The sequence below is a fragment of the Pecten maximus genome, chromosome 10 (genome assembly GCF_902652985.1).
Source record: "Pecten maximus chromosome 10, xPecMax1.1, whole genome shotgun sequence".
Classification (NCBI taxonomy): Eukaryota; Metazoa; Mollusca; class Bivalvia; order Pectinida; family Pectinidae; genus Pecten; species Pecten maximus.
The window spans coordinates 26,985,319-26,999,852 of record NC_047024.1 but is presented as its reverse complement, the minus strand read 5'-3'; the positions used below and the strand labels follow the sequence as shown (position 1 = coordinate 26,999,852).

The window sequence follows — 14,534 nt, the reverse complement described above, 5'->3', positions numbered from 1 at the left end:
AATAAGCAAATGGTACTTACAAAAACACAAAAGGAGTGCGCTTCATTGAAACCATGTACAGGGAAAAGTGTTATTGTGAAATCTGGGTGGATTTTTTTTTATTTACCACATATCTTTAAAAAACTGAAAATTATATAAGCATATCAAGTGAGCTAAGGAACTTTTTATATGTTTCAATAATGATATAAGCACACCCAGCCTTTTACTGAAAAAAATATGAGGGTGCGCTGGAAAGGGCAGGTGCATTAAATAGGTAAAATACAGTATTATCAAAGTATATATGTATTTTAGAAATTCTTACATGAGTGACTATGTCATATGGATATTATTGAACGAGTTTAATAAATTCCTTCTGACATAGCCACCAGTGTAAGATTCTGTTTATCACATAACTTATGTCTATCAGAATATAAGCAAAAACTCCCAAATTTCTATGAAAGACAAGAATTTCAACTCAGGCGATATGTTTTTCTCTACAACATATATAGAGACATCATATATACAAGGCACAGACATAGAATATACTGAGCTTCATTCATTATTCTCGATTGCAATGATAAAGAGATTGTTATTTATGATCTATATTGGACTTGAAAACGGCAAAAGAAAATATAATACCAGCCAAATAATCTGGTCCTATGACATCCGTATAGAAAGGTTATACCCTCTGTGATCTGCAAAAGTATCTTAAATTTGTTTTCATTTCATATGAGATTCATCTCCAAAGTTTTAATTTTGGCTTGCTAAGGCTAAAAAACATCAAAACTTCTAAGACTCATTTTAATCTCATATGAGAAGAAAACACATGTAGATGATCCCATATACATTTTTAGTTGCGACGTGGCCATATAACATGGTAGAACAGGCCAGTTGTGTACTGTGATAAAATATCAGATTCAATAAAAACTTTCATTTTTAATTTTACGCGAATTGCAGAATCAAATCACTTTTGTTAGACTGGATGGTATCACTCAAGCTAAGAGGTCTACTATTGTAGAAAACCTGACTACCTACAGAAAACCCATGTGGTTGGGGCAAGTTATCCTGATCTGCATTTGCATGTGCACTGGCCATTTCACATCCGATTGGGGAATCAAACCCTGGTCGTATGTGAGAGACAAGTATGTATGTTATCACTAGCATTGTATGCTCGACACAATATGCAACCATCCTAATAATATTCTCATCATAAGTATGGGACTGTCTTTTGTTGCAACATAAAAAAAATCCTTATTTAAGAGGCTGCAGTGGGTAATGGTGATGTATGTTGCTAGAGAACAAGAGTTTTATAAACTACTTTGTATTAAAATTATACAAATAATTATATAAGTTTTACATAATATAAACTGGATGAGATCATGATCACATACTTTAAAGAAAAGTAACAAATTGGAATTGTTAAGTGTGAAACCTTTTCATTGCACTATCATGTATGTCTTTGAAATGTGCGCCAAAACTGATGATGATGTGGTAACACTACATAAAATGATAACGTATACGTAGTGCTATTGTGAGTGGCGTCGTATAGTGTGTGTGATCATGAGCTGTCTATTCCCTACTCCAGTAAAAGAGTTATTTTTCCCAACCAAAAATGAAGATTCCAAAAATGAAGATTCACCTTTGAAGTATGGGAGAAATGTACATGATATATTATATACATTCCCCAAATGTTCTTACTGATCCATTTATTAGAAATCAAAAAGTTTACATCATTACTTATATATAATTATAAGTCCTATTGAAACGGTTGCTGTGTACATATTGTGTAACTCTACCTATAATGATGATGATAATACACTACTGGTAAAGCAATGCACAGGACACTACACTGCATATATACATGTATGAATAATAGAATATGATGTATCATAATGACCAACAGATACAACAATAGTCTCCTATATATCCCATCAGAACGAGATTACATCATCTCGGTAACTACATGTAATAGATCACTCCAGTAAGTCAGTGTATATAAATGGTATTATTTAGTAATCTATACCAGATCAGAACAAAAACTATATCAATATATTCAGTTACTTAATTATACATAAGTAATATGTGGAAACAGTTCATGTAATGGTATGTATGGTCAAATTGAGAATTTTTTTATCAAATTTCATGGTTGTATGTCCTCGGGATTGAAGATTTTGTGAAGGATCGAGTATTGTAAAGGTTGACATGAAAGTGGCAGCTACATCAGTACATGACAACAAGTGTCACTAGTTCGAGCCCAGTGTTGTGACCACATTAATGCTTTTCATTACTCCTTCCTAATACAGATTTGGTACTGAACAATCCAAATTTAATGCTTCTTAGCCAAATGATCATGAGAGACTATGTTTGGGCAAAAATAAACATTGACAGTGGGTGTCTTTGGATTTAAGAAACACCCCTAACAGGATGGACACAAGCTTAAGTAGCATATAAATGTTGAGAGTTCAGCTTACTTTACAAGTATAGCTTCAACAAGTGGGACTTTTTTCAGTCTAGAGATAAGAGGTTTGCGGTGGTCAGTGATCTTTTTTCAGTCTAGAGATAAGAGGTTTGCGGTGGTCAGTGATCTTTTTTCAGTCTAGAGATAAGAGGTTTGCGGTGGTCAGTGATCTTTTTTCAGTCTAGAGATAAGAGGTTTGTGGTGGTCAGTGATCTTAACATGTGTGTCAAAGATATTATCAATGGTGGTCAGTGATGGATTATATAAATTACATGGGGGTTATCTATGGTGGTCAGTGATGGATTATATAAATTACATGGGGGTTATCTATGATGGTCAGTGATGGATTATATAAGTTACATGGGGGTTATCTATGATGGTCAGTGATGGATTATATAAATTACATGGGGGTTATCTATGGTGGTCAGTGATGGATTATATAAGTTACATGGGGGTTATCTATGGTGGTCAGTGATGGATTATATAAGTTACATGGGGGTTATCTATGGTGGTCAGTGATGGATTATATAAGTTACATGGGGGTTATCTATGATGGTCAGTGATGGATTATATAAGTTACATGGGGGTTATCTATGATGGTCAGTGATGGATTATATAAGTTACATGGGGGCTATCTATGATGGTCAGTGATGCGTGACATGGACTAATCTACATGGTCAGTGATGGGTGACTTGGAGGTGGTCAGTGATACATAATTAAACACGGGGGTTATCTATGGTGGTCAGTGATGTATGACATGGAGGTTATCTATATCTGGTGGTCAGTGATGTATGACATGGAGGTTATCTATATCTGGTGGTCAGTGATGTATGACATGGAGGTTATCTATGGTGGTCAGTGATGGGTGACATGGGGTTATTTATGGTGGTCAGTGATGGGTGACATGGGGTTATTTATGGTGGTCAGTGATGGGTGACATGGAGGTTATCTATATCTGGTGGTCAGTGATGGGTGACATGGGGGTTATCTATATCTGGTGGTCAGTGATGGGTGACATGGGGTTATCTATATCTGGTGGTCAGTGATGGGTGACATGGGGTTATTTATGGTGGTCAGTGATGGGTGACATGGAGGTTATCTATATCTGGTGGTCAGTGATGGGTGACATGGGGGTTATCTATATCTGGTGGTCAGTGATGGGTGACATGGGGTTATCTGTATCTGGTGGTCAGTGATGGATGACATAGGGTTATCTATATCTGGTGGTCAGTGATGGGTGACATGGGGTTATCTATATCTGGTGGTCAGTGATGGGTGACATGGAGGTAATCTATGGTGGTCAGTGATGGGTGACATGGAGGTTATCTATGAAGGTCAGTGATGGGTGACATGGGGGTTATCTATGGTGGTCAGTGATGGATGACATGGGGTTATCTATGGTGGTCAGTGATGGGTGACATGGGGTTATCTATGGTGGTCAGTGATGGGTGACATGGAGGTTATCTATATCTCGTGGTCAGTTATGGGTGACATGGAGGTAATCTATGGTGGTCAGTGATGGGTGACATGGAGGTAATCTATGGTGGTCAGTGATGGGTGACATGGAGGTAATCTATGGTGGTCAGTGATGGGTGACATGGAGGTAATCTATGGTGGTCAGTGATGGATGACATGGGGTTATCTATATCTGGTGGTCAGTGATGGGTGACATGGAGGTAATCTATGGTGGTCAGTGATGGGTGACATGGAGGTAATTTATGGTGGTCAGTGATGGGTGACATGGGGTTATCTATATCTGGTGGTCAGTGATGGGTGACATGGGGGTTATTTATGGTGGTCAGTGATGGATGACATGGGGTTATCTATAGCTGGTGGTCAGTGATGGATGACATGGGGTTATCTATATCTGGTGGTCAGTGATGGGTGACATGGGGGTTATTTATGGTGGTCAGTGATGGGTGACATGGAGGTAATCTATGGTGGTCAGTGATGGGTGACATGGAGGTAATCTATGGTGGTCAGTGATGGATGACATGGGGTTATCTATAGCTGGTGGTCAGTGATGGATGACATGGGGTTATCTATATCTGGTGGTCAGTGATGGGTGACATGGGGGTTATTTATGGTGGTCAGTGATGGGTGACATGGAGGTAATCTATGGTGGTCAGTGATGGGTGACATGGAGGTAATCTATGGTGGTCAGTGATGGGTGACATGGGGGTTATTTATGGTGGTCAGTGATGGGTGACATGGAGGTAATCTATGGTGGTCAGTGATGGGTGACATGGGGGTTATTTATGGTGGTCAGTGATGGGTGACATGGGGGTTATTTATTGTGTAACCCTACCTATAATGATGATGATAATACACTACTGGTAAAGCAATGCACAGGACACTACACTGCATATATACATGTATGAATAATAGAATATGATGTATCATAATGACCAACAGATACAACAATAGTCTCCTATATATCCCATCAGAACGAGATTACATCATCTCAGTAACTACATGTAATAGATCACTCCAGTAAGTCAGTGTATATAAATGGTATTATTTAGTAATCTATACCAGATCAGAACAAAAACTATATCAATATATTCAGTTACTTAATTATACATAAGTAATATGTGGAAACAGTTCATGTAATGGTATGTATGGTCAAATTGAGAATTTGTGAAGGATCGAGTATTGTAAAGGTTGACATGAAAGTGGCAGCTACATCAGTACATGACAACAAGTGTCACTAGTTCGAGCCCAGTGTTGTGACCACATTAATGCTTTTCATTACTCCTTCCTAATACAGATTTGGTACTGAACAATCCAAATTTAATGCTTCTTAGCCAAATGATCATGAGAGACTATGTTTGGGCAAAAATAAACATTGACAGTGGGTGTCTTTGGATTTAAGAAACACCCCTAACAGGATGGACACAAGCTTAAGTAGCATATAAATGTTGAGAGTTCAGCTTACTTTACAAGTAAAGCTTCAACAAGTGGGACTTTTTTTCAGTCTAGAGATAAGAGGTTTGTGGTGGTCAGTGATCTTAACATGTGTGTCAAAGATATTATCAATGGTGGTCAGTGATGGATTATATAAGTTACATGGGGGTTATCTATGATGGTCAGTGATGGATTATATAAGTTACATGGGGGTTATCTATGGTGGTCAGTGATGGATTATATAAGTTACATGGGGGTTATCTATGATGGTCAGTGATGCGTGACATGGACTCATCTACATGGTCAGTGATGGGTGACTCGGAGGTGGTCAGTGATACATAATTAAACATGGGGGTTATCTATGGTGGTCAGTGATGTATGACATGGAGGTTATCTATGGTGGTCAGTGATGGGTGACATGGGGTTATCTATGGTGGTCAGTGATGTATGACATGGAGGTTATCTATATCTGGTGGTCAGTGATGTATGACATGGAGGTTATCTATATCTGGTGGTCAGTGATGGGTGACATGGGGTTATCTATGGTGGTCAGTGATGTATGACATGGAGGTTATCTATATCTGGTGGTCAGTGATGGATGACATGGGGTTATCTATATCTGGTGGTCAGTGATGGGTGACATGGGGTTATCTATATCTGGTGGTCAGTGATGGGTGACATGGGGCTATCTATAGCTGGTGGTCAGTGATGGATGACATGGGGTTATCTATATCTGGTGGTCAGTGATGGGTGACATGGGGTTATCTATATCTGGTGGTCAGTGATGGATGACATAGGGTTATCTATATCTGGTGGCCAGTGATGGGTGACATGGGGTTATCTATATCTGGTGGTCAGTGATGGGTGACATGGGAGTTATCTATGAAGGTTAGTGATTGGTGACATGGGGGTTATCTATGAAGGTCAGTGATGGGTGACATGGAGGTTATCTATGGTGGTCAGTGATGGGTGACATGGGGGTTATCTATGAAGGTCAGTGATTGGTGACATGGGGGTTATCTTTTGTGGTCAGTGATGGATGACATGGGGTTATCTATATCTGGTGGTCAGTGATGGGTGACATGGAGGTAATCTATGGTGGTCAGTGATGGATGACATGGGGTTATCCATATCTGGTGGTCAGTGATGGGTGACATGGAGGTAATCTATGGTGGTCAGTGACGGGTGACATGGGGGTTATTTATGGTGGTCAGTGATGGGTGACATTGGTGCGATATGTTGGTAATTTATAAAACATAATCAGAACAATATATCTATGGACGTTATATCAAGATAACTTGTAGCTGACAGAAAATGTACAGATAATGGAGTGTTATTAATTATTCAATTTTATATTAAGTGGTCTCAACCAGTTATGACTTCAGTCCCACATGTACATTCAGCCAGATTGTGGCAGCTACATATATATATACCACTACAAAATTGCAGTATTGTTCGGGTACTTGTTTAAGATTATAATTACCAAGTAATATATCAAACTGTGTTAAATCACTTGTTTTTGGCTCATTTGAGATTGGGCATATTAGTCACTTTTCAGAAGAATATTGGCAATCCAGGAGAAAATTTTCAGAAATGAACTGCATATATTGAGAATTTGAATAATTGGCCTTACACGGGCAATACAAAATGACCTCAAAGTGGGAGTTGGTCTCATCATGAACCCAAAAAGTAATGCTGGATGAGTATCCAGTTACATGTATTAATTTCCTGGTCATTGGTTCAGTTATAATTATAATTAACCTATCTAATATTGCTATCTGGTTGAAAAACAGTTGATATGTCATTTATTTTTTTCCAACTATATACAATGATTTAAATTTTAATATATATGTACACTGTAAACATACATCTATTACAGATCATACTTCAGTCATATAGATATTAATCAAACAATTGCTTACATGTACACTGCTGGGTATTGTTTCACAAAGCTTCATAACTTACAAATTTTGATGTATGTCAAATTTACGAATTACTAAGCGTTTCACAAAAATTTTGTAACTACCTTGCGTAGCTTTACGCCATATCCACTCTGTTGTAACTTACGAAAACCATTTAAAATCGTACGCAATCATGCCTTTTTGAACAGAAAAAGATGTTGTACTCAATGACAAATTAGCATAAAAGAATGACTATCATATGCCTTGTGAGCGATTGTTTCGAGGCGGAAACCAAGTTTTGAATGTCGAGGAGGGATGCCAGCAAAATACTCATTGCCATGCAACTAATTGTACCCATATTCACAGACTGTACCAAAAATCAGTCTATTTTAAGAGAATTACGTATATATATCAGTGTGTGCCAAACGCCGTCGGACCGTCGGTCATGTCTGAAAAAAGCCATTTCGGACCGGTAAAAATATTGTTATACCTACCCGAAAGTCTGATAAAAAAATCCGGAAAAAAATGTCGGTACAGTGCATTCCGCTTAATTGGGTTGCCTATTTGTGGGGACTTTTTACCCCATTAACCGACTTATGCAATAAGCCGAAATGCACATCGCCATCTTGGATTTGGTCCGTAATATATATTTAATGGTTGTCAGACTTGGGTCGATTTTGGATGAAAATATTTGTGTTATTATTGTTAATAAACAGTGTTTTTGTTTGTGCTTTTAGTGATGTCAAATTACTATTACTAATTGTATAAAAAGACATGTATTAAAATAATAAAACCTTAAGATTGTTTCTTATTTGCGACACAGTACAATCGTATACGACGTAGCACCTCAAATCGGGGGTCATACATCCCTGTTTCATCCACGTGTTCCTAATTTGACATACGATCTAAGGACTCGCCGACAATTACAGCTAAAATCATTTATGTTTATCCTAGAGGCATTCTTTTGTTCGCTATTACGTTTTTAATATTCCATATTATTTCCAATTGCCAAAGCACAGAGATCGGAGAAACCGAGTTTATTTGGGTCGTTCCCTGTGGTACAAATACGACCTTGACAGTACTGGCAGTCACAGATAAAACAACACGAAATTCAATGTAATGTTTTTATTAACCAGTTCTAATCCTTACCTGAATAGGAATTATAAGCTAACGTCTGGCGTCTGTCCTTTTATCTGCTCACTACTGTTTTTTTAATAAATCACCTGTGTACCGATGTCATCACATTTTCCCGTGGCGAACCCCTCACTTTTGATTCGCCACAGTTAGCGGTGATATCAATCGATCTGGAGCAATGTCAGACCCAGGTCAAAACATATTGTTTTGGTTTCTGCTTCGAAGATTTTACATCCCAGAAGTAAAAGTTTAATTGTCTAGTAGCTTCATTATGCTTTTAAACCCCCATTACTTCGGCCTGTTGCTGACTCTAAAAATAACATTTAATTTTACCCACAATTCTTAATCAATTTTCTGTTGGGGGGAAAAACCCCACGAGGCAGAATTAACAACAACACAGTTCTGAACATGACAAAACCACGACATAACATTATCGTTTAAGGTAATATTTTACCGTTTTTTGACATTTTAACCATCTAAATTACCCTATTTGTTGATAAATGTCTAAAACTTAAAGAAATATGTGATGACTTTCGTGAAAATCGTAGCATTTCTATTTTTTTTTGTCAAATTATCGTATTCGAATAACTGAAAAATACGACTTTTCCAATCCAATTAAACGATTTTTTATAACATGATTCAAGAGAAAATGGTTTTGGTTTTTGAATTTTTACCCCAATAAATGAAATACCCTATTAAGCGTTACCCGATTAACTGGAATGTACTGTATTTCGATTCCTTCCGGTAGTTTATACATTCATCAATCGGAATACCTCGAATGTTCTTACTCGCTTCGCCCATCACATCTGAGGAGTTACGAGTGCGTCATTCATTTCCGGTTTTTAGTCGGCCATATGCATGTTACCGCTAAGATATACAGCGGGGGCTGTGCCTGGTAAACCTTTGAAACGAAAGTTGCCAAGCGAAGAAGTGAAAGAAAATCGGAAGGCATATGAGGATTCAAAAGAAATTAACAATGTGTTCTGTGAATTAAGATTCTGCAACCTAATGGTTTGATAGTTTTTTCTGTTACCAACAATAAAAGTTGACAGGAGAAACAAAAAATAGTGAAATTAAATCGAAAAAAAGTTTTTTTAGTTGTTTTTTTTGGACCTGTAATTTTTGTTTCGAACCTGTAGTTTTTTTTTGTTACCTGCCCTAATGTCCTGTAAAGATTTCAAAAGTTTGGCACACACTGGTATATCTGTGAGCAGTGAACAAAATCTGCGAAAATTGCGTTGTTACTGTTTATTTTACAGCATAATAAACAATATGATATTGGAATTTTACAGAAAATTTGATCTTCACTCAATAATATGGTTGTTTTGATAGAACAAAATAAAGTTCATAGTCTGCTTACGGGACTCGGGAATAGGAGTGGCATCAAATTTTCACCTAAAAGTGTCATTCTTTTTTACCTCCAAGTTAATTAGACAGTGGTATATTTTTACTGGGAGAACGTACAATTTTGACATAAGATATGAAAAAGTTAAGAACACCTTTGTGAAACAGACTTACAAACTTTGTAAGTTTTGTGCAACTTTTTCGTAAATATTTACAAACGTTCATAAGTTACAAAGCTTTGTGAAACGATACCCTGATTGATATCCTGTAGCTGGACCTGCAAGATGAAGGTGCACTAGTTAGAAGTATAGGCTAATATTGACAAGCTTAAGGTGGTCTATTTATTATTGATATTTTGTATCAAATTACAGTGTATCTGAATTAAAAACTTAAACATACACAGCTAAAGTGTAGTGGAACATGATTGTGACTGGTCCAAACGCAGGAAGGCATATGTAGCTTAATTAGATGGTTAGTTTTATATATACATGTATATATATATATCTGTCTAGGGTTCAGAGGTCCCAGGATCAAGTCCTGGTTTGATCAGGGTTATTAGATACTAACAATTTAAGTTTATTAGTCCAAATGACTAGTAAAATATTTTATTGACTAGTCCTTGACTGAAGTGACTAGTCCTCGCAAAGCGACGAAAACCAAATTGTGCCGCGATGTGCCGGGAGCAGGTGCAGAAGGGGGTCTCCCCCGGAAAATTTTGAAAATCTAAATGCTCTGAAATGAGTTTTAGAGCATCCTGAGTGATGATTTTTACCAATTTCCCCTTCATATGGATAAGTTTGATTTGCTTAATATAAATATAAATAAGACATCTGAGTAACATTCTGATTCAACAATTTTTTTTAATTTTCATATGCCCATCTGACACATCATGGGCCTTCACAGTTTCGAGTCTCATGTTTTTACACCACTGCACCCACTCATAAAACTACCAGTGTTTTCTGTACTTGTTTTACACAATTGGCACACCATCCCGATGTCTGGGCTGTAATGTAGCCAATAATAGCTCTTCTGCCAAGCAGATTGGAACGTTCTTACACGCTTCGTCTGATCATACTGCCTTGGAGAGGTCAACATTTCCCCTTCCGATTTCTTTTTCTTTGACGGCAGCGCCACATTGTCCAAATATATTTCCACATTTTGTACTGAACTTATGGCACTTCACCGGCGAGTACCAAAGTCAACAAATGTGTCTGGGTCAATTATATACATGTATTGTAAACTATAGCATCGTATAAAACAAACGCTCGTGTGACTACGATACTCATTTGAGAAACCATCGCTGATTGGTCGACTGATATATTATAAATCCAATGAGCCTGTTCGTTACGTCGGGTGTGACGGAAAAGTCGTACAGATCCAAGACAGATTCATATAATGACGGGCATATGTTTCTGTTACGAGCTTAGAATACAAAAACGAAATAGAAATTCCAACTAGTCCACAGGACTAATAGTTATGACAACATTTACTAGTCCTTTTGACTTTCTACTAGTCTCGGACTTATAATTACGGACTAGCGTTAGTATTGAACCCTGTTGATTGTTGCATTTTTCTATCCTGTATATTAAACATCTAAATGTGGTGTCTAACTAAATACCCACAGAACATGGTATAGACTTGTACATATCTTCAAAATCCACCACTTTGCTGAAGGAGGGAAAATGTTGTGGAAATGAACTGGACTTAATGCTGGTGGTCAGGAATTGTAAGCTTTAGTTATTATAGCATCTATAGCTAGTGCCTGATTTCGAGCCCTAGACTGGCCATGGTCTTGCATTCTTTCTCTCCATTTTTTTCCAAATCACCATGCAAACATGTATTAGTCCTGTATATTTTTTCATCAACAGAAGATGTTCACTTAGTCATGTGTATTGTTTATTGTTTGTTTTTTTATGTCAGTCGGGTACGTATACTCTGCAGGTAGCAATTTTTCTTTACCATTCCCAGTGTTGACAAAACAACACCAGAAAAAGCCCTGTACCTTAATTGATATAAGCATAAACAAATTCACTGAATACATCCAAATATAACTTAAAAAGCCAATTCAGTATCATAATCAACAACATGATTATTTATGATTATGATAATTGACTTGGTTACACTGTTAGATCTATGATTAGAGTGGTCAAACATGGTGATTTTATAATATAATGCACTGTATCACTGAATGTAGTCATAGTTGGAAGTCCAGACCTGCTTCAATTCAAAAAAGTTCTCATGATAATTATATATTTAAACTATGGACAATCATAAAAAATATGGACAATTAGTCATAGTTGGAAGTAAGATGACCCAATTAACCCTTGATTAACTTGAACAATATACATTATTTGATGATTATAGTAGTTAAACACTACAAATGTAACTTATAATTACATACTTGAAAATAGATGGTAAATATTAATACTTACACAATGACACTTAGGCTAAGCCATATTAACATCCTCAATGTTGTTATGTGTCATTTTTATAGTAAAATGTCAAACTAAAATACTGGGAAGTATATCCAGCTCATGTTATAAATACAATGCACAGTCATTCATGATCATCTCACTAGCACTGTACATGTGTAAGTAGAGCATGTGTCTTATATGGCGAATGTATCATATGAATAACAATTTAAGCAAGTCAAAGCTATATATACACAATAGGAAATCAGCTTGGCTTGAAATATGATATTTTGCTCAGATAAAAACACACGATGTAGGCTTCATTTGCCACCGAGAACCAGGCTACATCTAACATAATGAGGTTTACTATAGATGTTAGCTATGTGAAGGTGTGTCTGAATCATATATGAATGACCTACATTTGTCTCAATATATAGCTAATTGTTTGGATCAAGCGTGGACCTCTACAACAGTGTAAAACACACTTTTCAAAACACGTACACCAGCAGTTCACACATATGCACACTGACCAGAGTAACACACATTATCTCGTCGTAACCCCCGACCTTGTTACAAACGACGATATATGCAAAGCGACGGAGTTGAAGACCCAAAATAAGTGTATTCCCACTATATCGATTTAATAAAAGGACATAATTAAACGTCAAGACACCCAAGCGTTTCCAACTGAAACCCAATGCGTTCTTCACACGTAACCAACATGCATGCATCTGATTTTTTTAGACTCTGAAAATTGGAAATATTCATCTCCGAATCCCCTTCACCATCACGTGGATGTTAAATCACCTACCTTTCAATTCATGGACCAGACAGACCTTCCATTGCCTCTCTTTATCCGTTATCTGAAGATGTTTGTAAACACACCATCCATTTTTCATTTATTTAGGATTTTCTCCTGAATAAAATCTACATTCATCGGTCGAAGCCATCATCCGCCATGTTGAATCTGATCTTCATTCCATATATGGAAGTTTTTGAGTGCTGTCTAAAAGTCGAAACCAAAGTTCCGGAATTATTTCGATTTATTTTATTTATAAATACATTAGCAGTAGTAATAGCTATCGTCGGTCTTCTTTCTAAAATGTTTGCATCTTGACCTCCTGTTTTTATTTATCTATATGTTTTAACACACATCCTCGAGTATGTATTCGTAGACAGGAAATTTCTCAGGTTCCTACAGAAGGTTTCTGTGTTAAGTATGTGATATGGTACGTGGTGGTTTTGATTTCCTTTTTTACTTGATTTTTTTTTTTTTTAAATCTGTCCCTCCGACATGTGTTTGCACGATACCAAAGTTCCGGACTTATTTCGATTTATTTTATTTATGCATTAGCAGCAGTAAAAGCTTTCGTCGGTCTTCTTTTAAACATGTTTGACATTTGTTTATATGTAATCTATATTGGTTATTCGTGATACTGATAGGAAGACGGACATAATTAATGTCATTGTGACAGGTGTATCTAGTGTTTGTTGAGATTAAACCACTGTTGATGGCAGACTGTTCCAATCAACGAAACTCTCACTGGCAATTACAATGTGCTATTATTTCACTTTGTTTGTCATCAAAATCTGAAGATGGACGGAAATATATTTTTGGTTCCTGATGTTTTTTAATATTAAACTAATTACCTTCAAATGGAAAGCACAAAAGTTAAGAGATAGACCGAAAATAGAATTGTGTATGACGTTAGCCTATTTAAAAAATATAATTATGTGAAGTATTACAGTTCTCTATACTATAACCATGGATTAAATTCTGTCAATATTCCTATACAAGCTGTGAGTATTTTTATTAAACAAGATTTATTGATTTGTTAATTGTTGAATTTTTCTCTCTCCTTTAACCACGGTTTTACTATCTATATATATTTCCTTTTTATGATCTCAAATATACAAATACGTGTATATATAACAATTAAAACAAAGGTTTTTTGAATATCATTCATTCAATATTCAACACAAGGATCAAACATTTCTAAGAAACGAAACCAGTATAGCTAGTACACTACATATATATATATATACATTGTTAATTGCACTTAGTGCAGGATATGATTACTTATCTAACTCCAATAGTTTTATCTATACATATATATATTCAAACAGGCCTCCTATACTCTTATCTTGAGATTTATGTGAGTCAGAGTGAACTACGGAAAGAAAGAATGAAAAAAGTGTTTTATCACTAAATAGCTATCGGCTGGTGTTTCCGTCCACCTACCAGGCCAAGGTTTCCACTCAGACGTAACCAGAAGTGATTGATTGGTTGATTGATTGCTTGTTTGATTGATTTCTTGATTGCTTGCTTGTTTGATTGATTTCTTGATTGCTTGCTTGTTTGATTGATTTCTTGATTGCTTGCTTGATTGATTGATTGGG

The 14,534-nt window shown here is 36.5% G+C and overlaps 1 protein-coding gene across 3 annotated transcripts in view; it reads right to left on the bottom strand.

The window, feature by feature from the left end:
* Nucleotides 1–13,100, bottom strand: part of LOC117336257 (rho GTPase-activating protein 5-like) — a 91,668-nt gene extending 78,568 nt beyond the window's left edge. For all 3 annotated transcript variants that reach the window (XM_033896730.1, XM_033896731.1, XM_033896732.1), the window contains exon 1: nucleotides 12,946–13,100. The gene's annotated coding sequence lies outside the window, so the exon portion shown is untranslated. The remainder of the gene's footprint in view (nucleotides 1–12,945) is intronic.
* Between the last annotated feature and the right edge of the window lie 1,434 nt (nucleotides 13,101–14,534).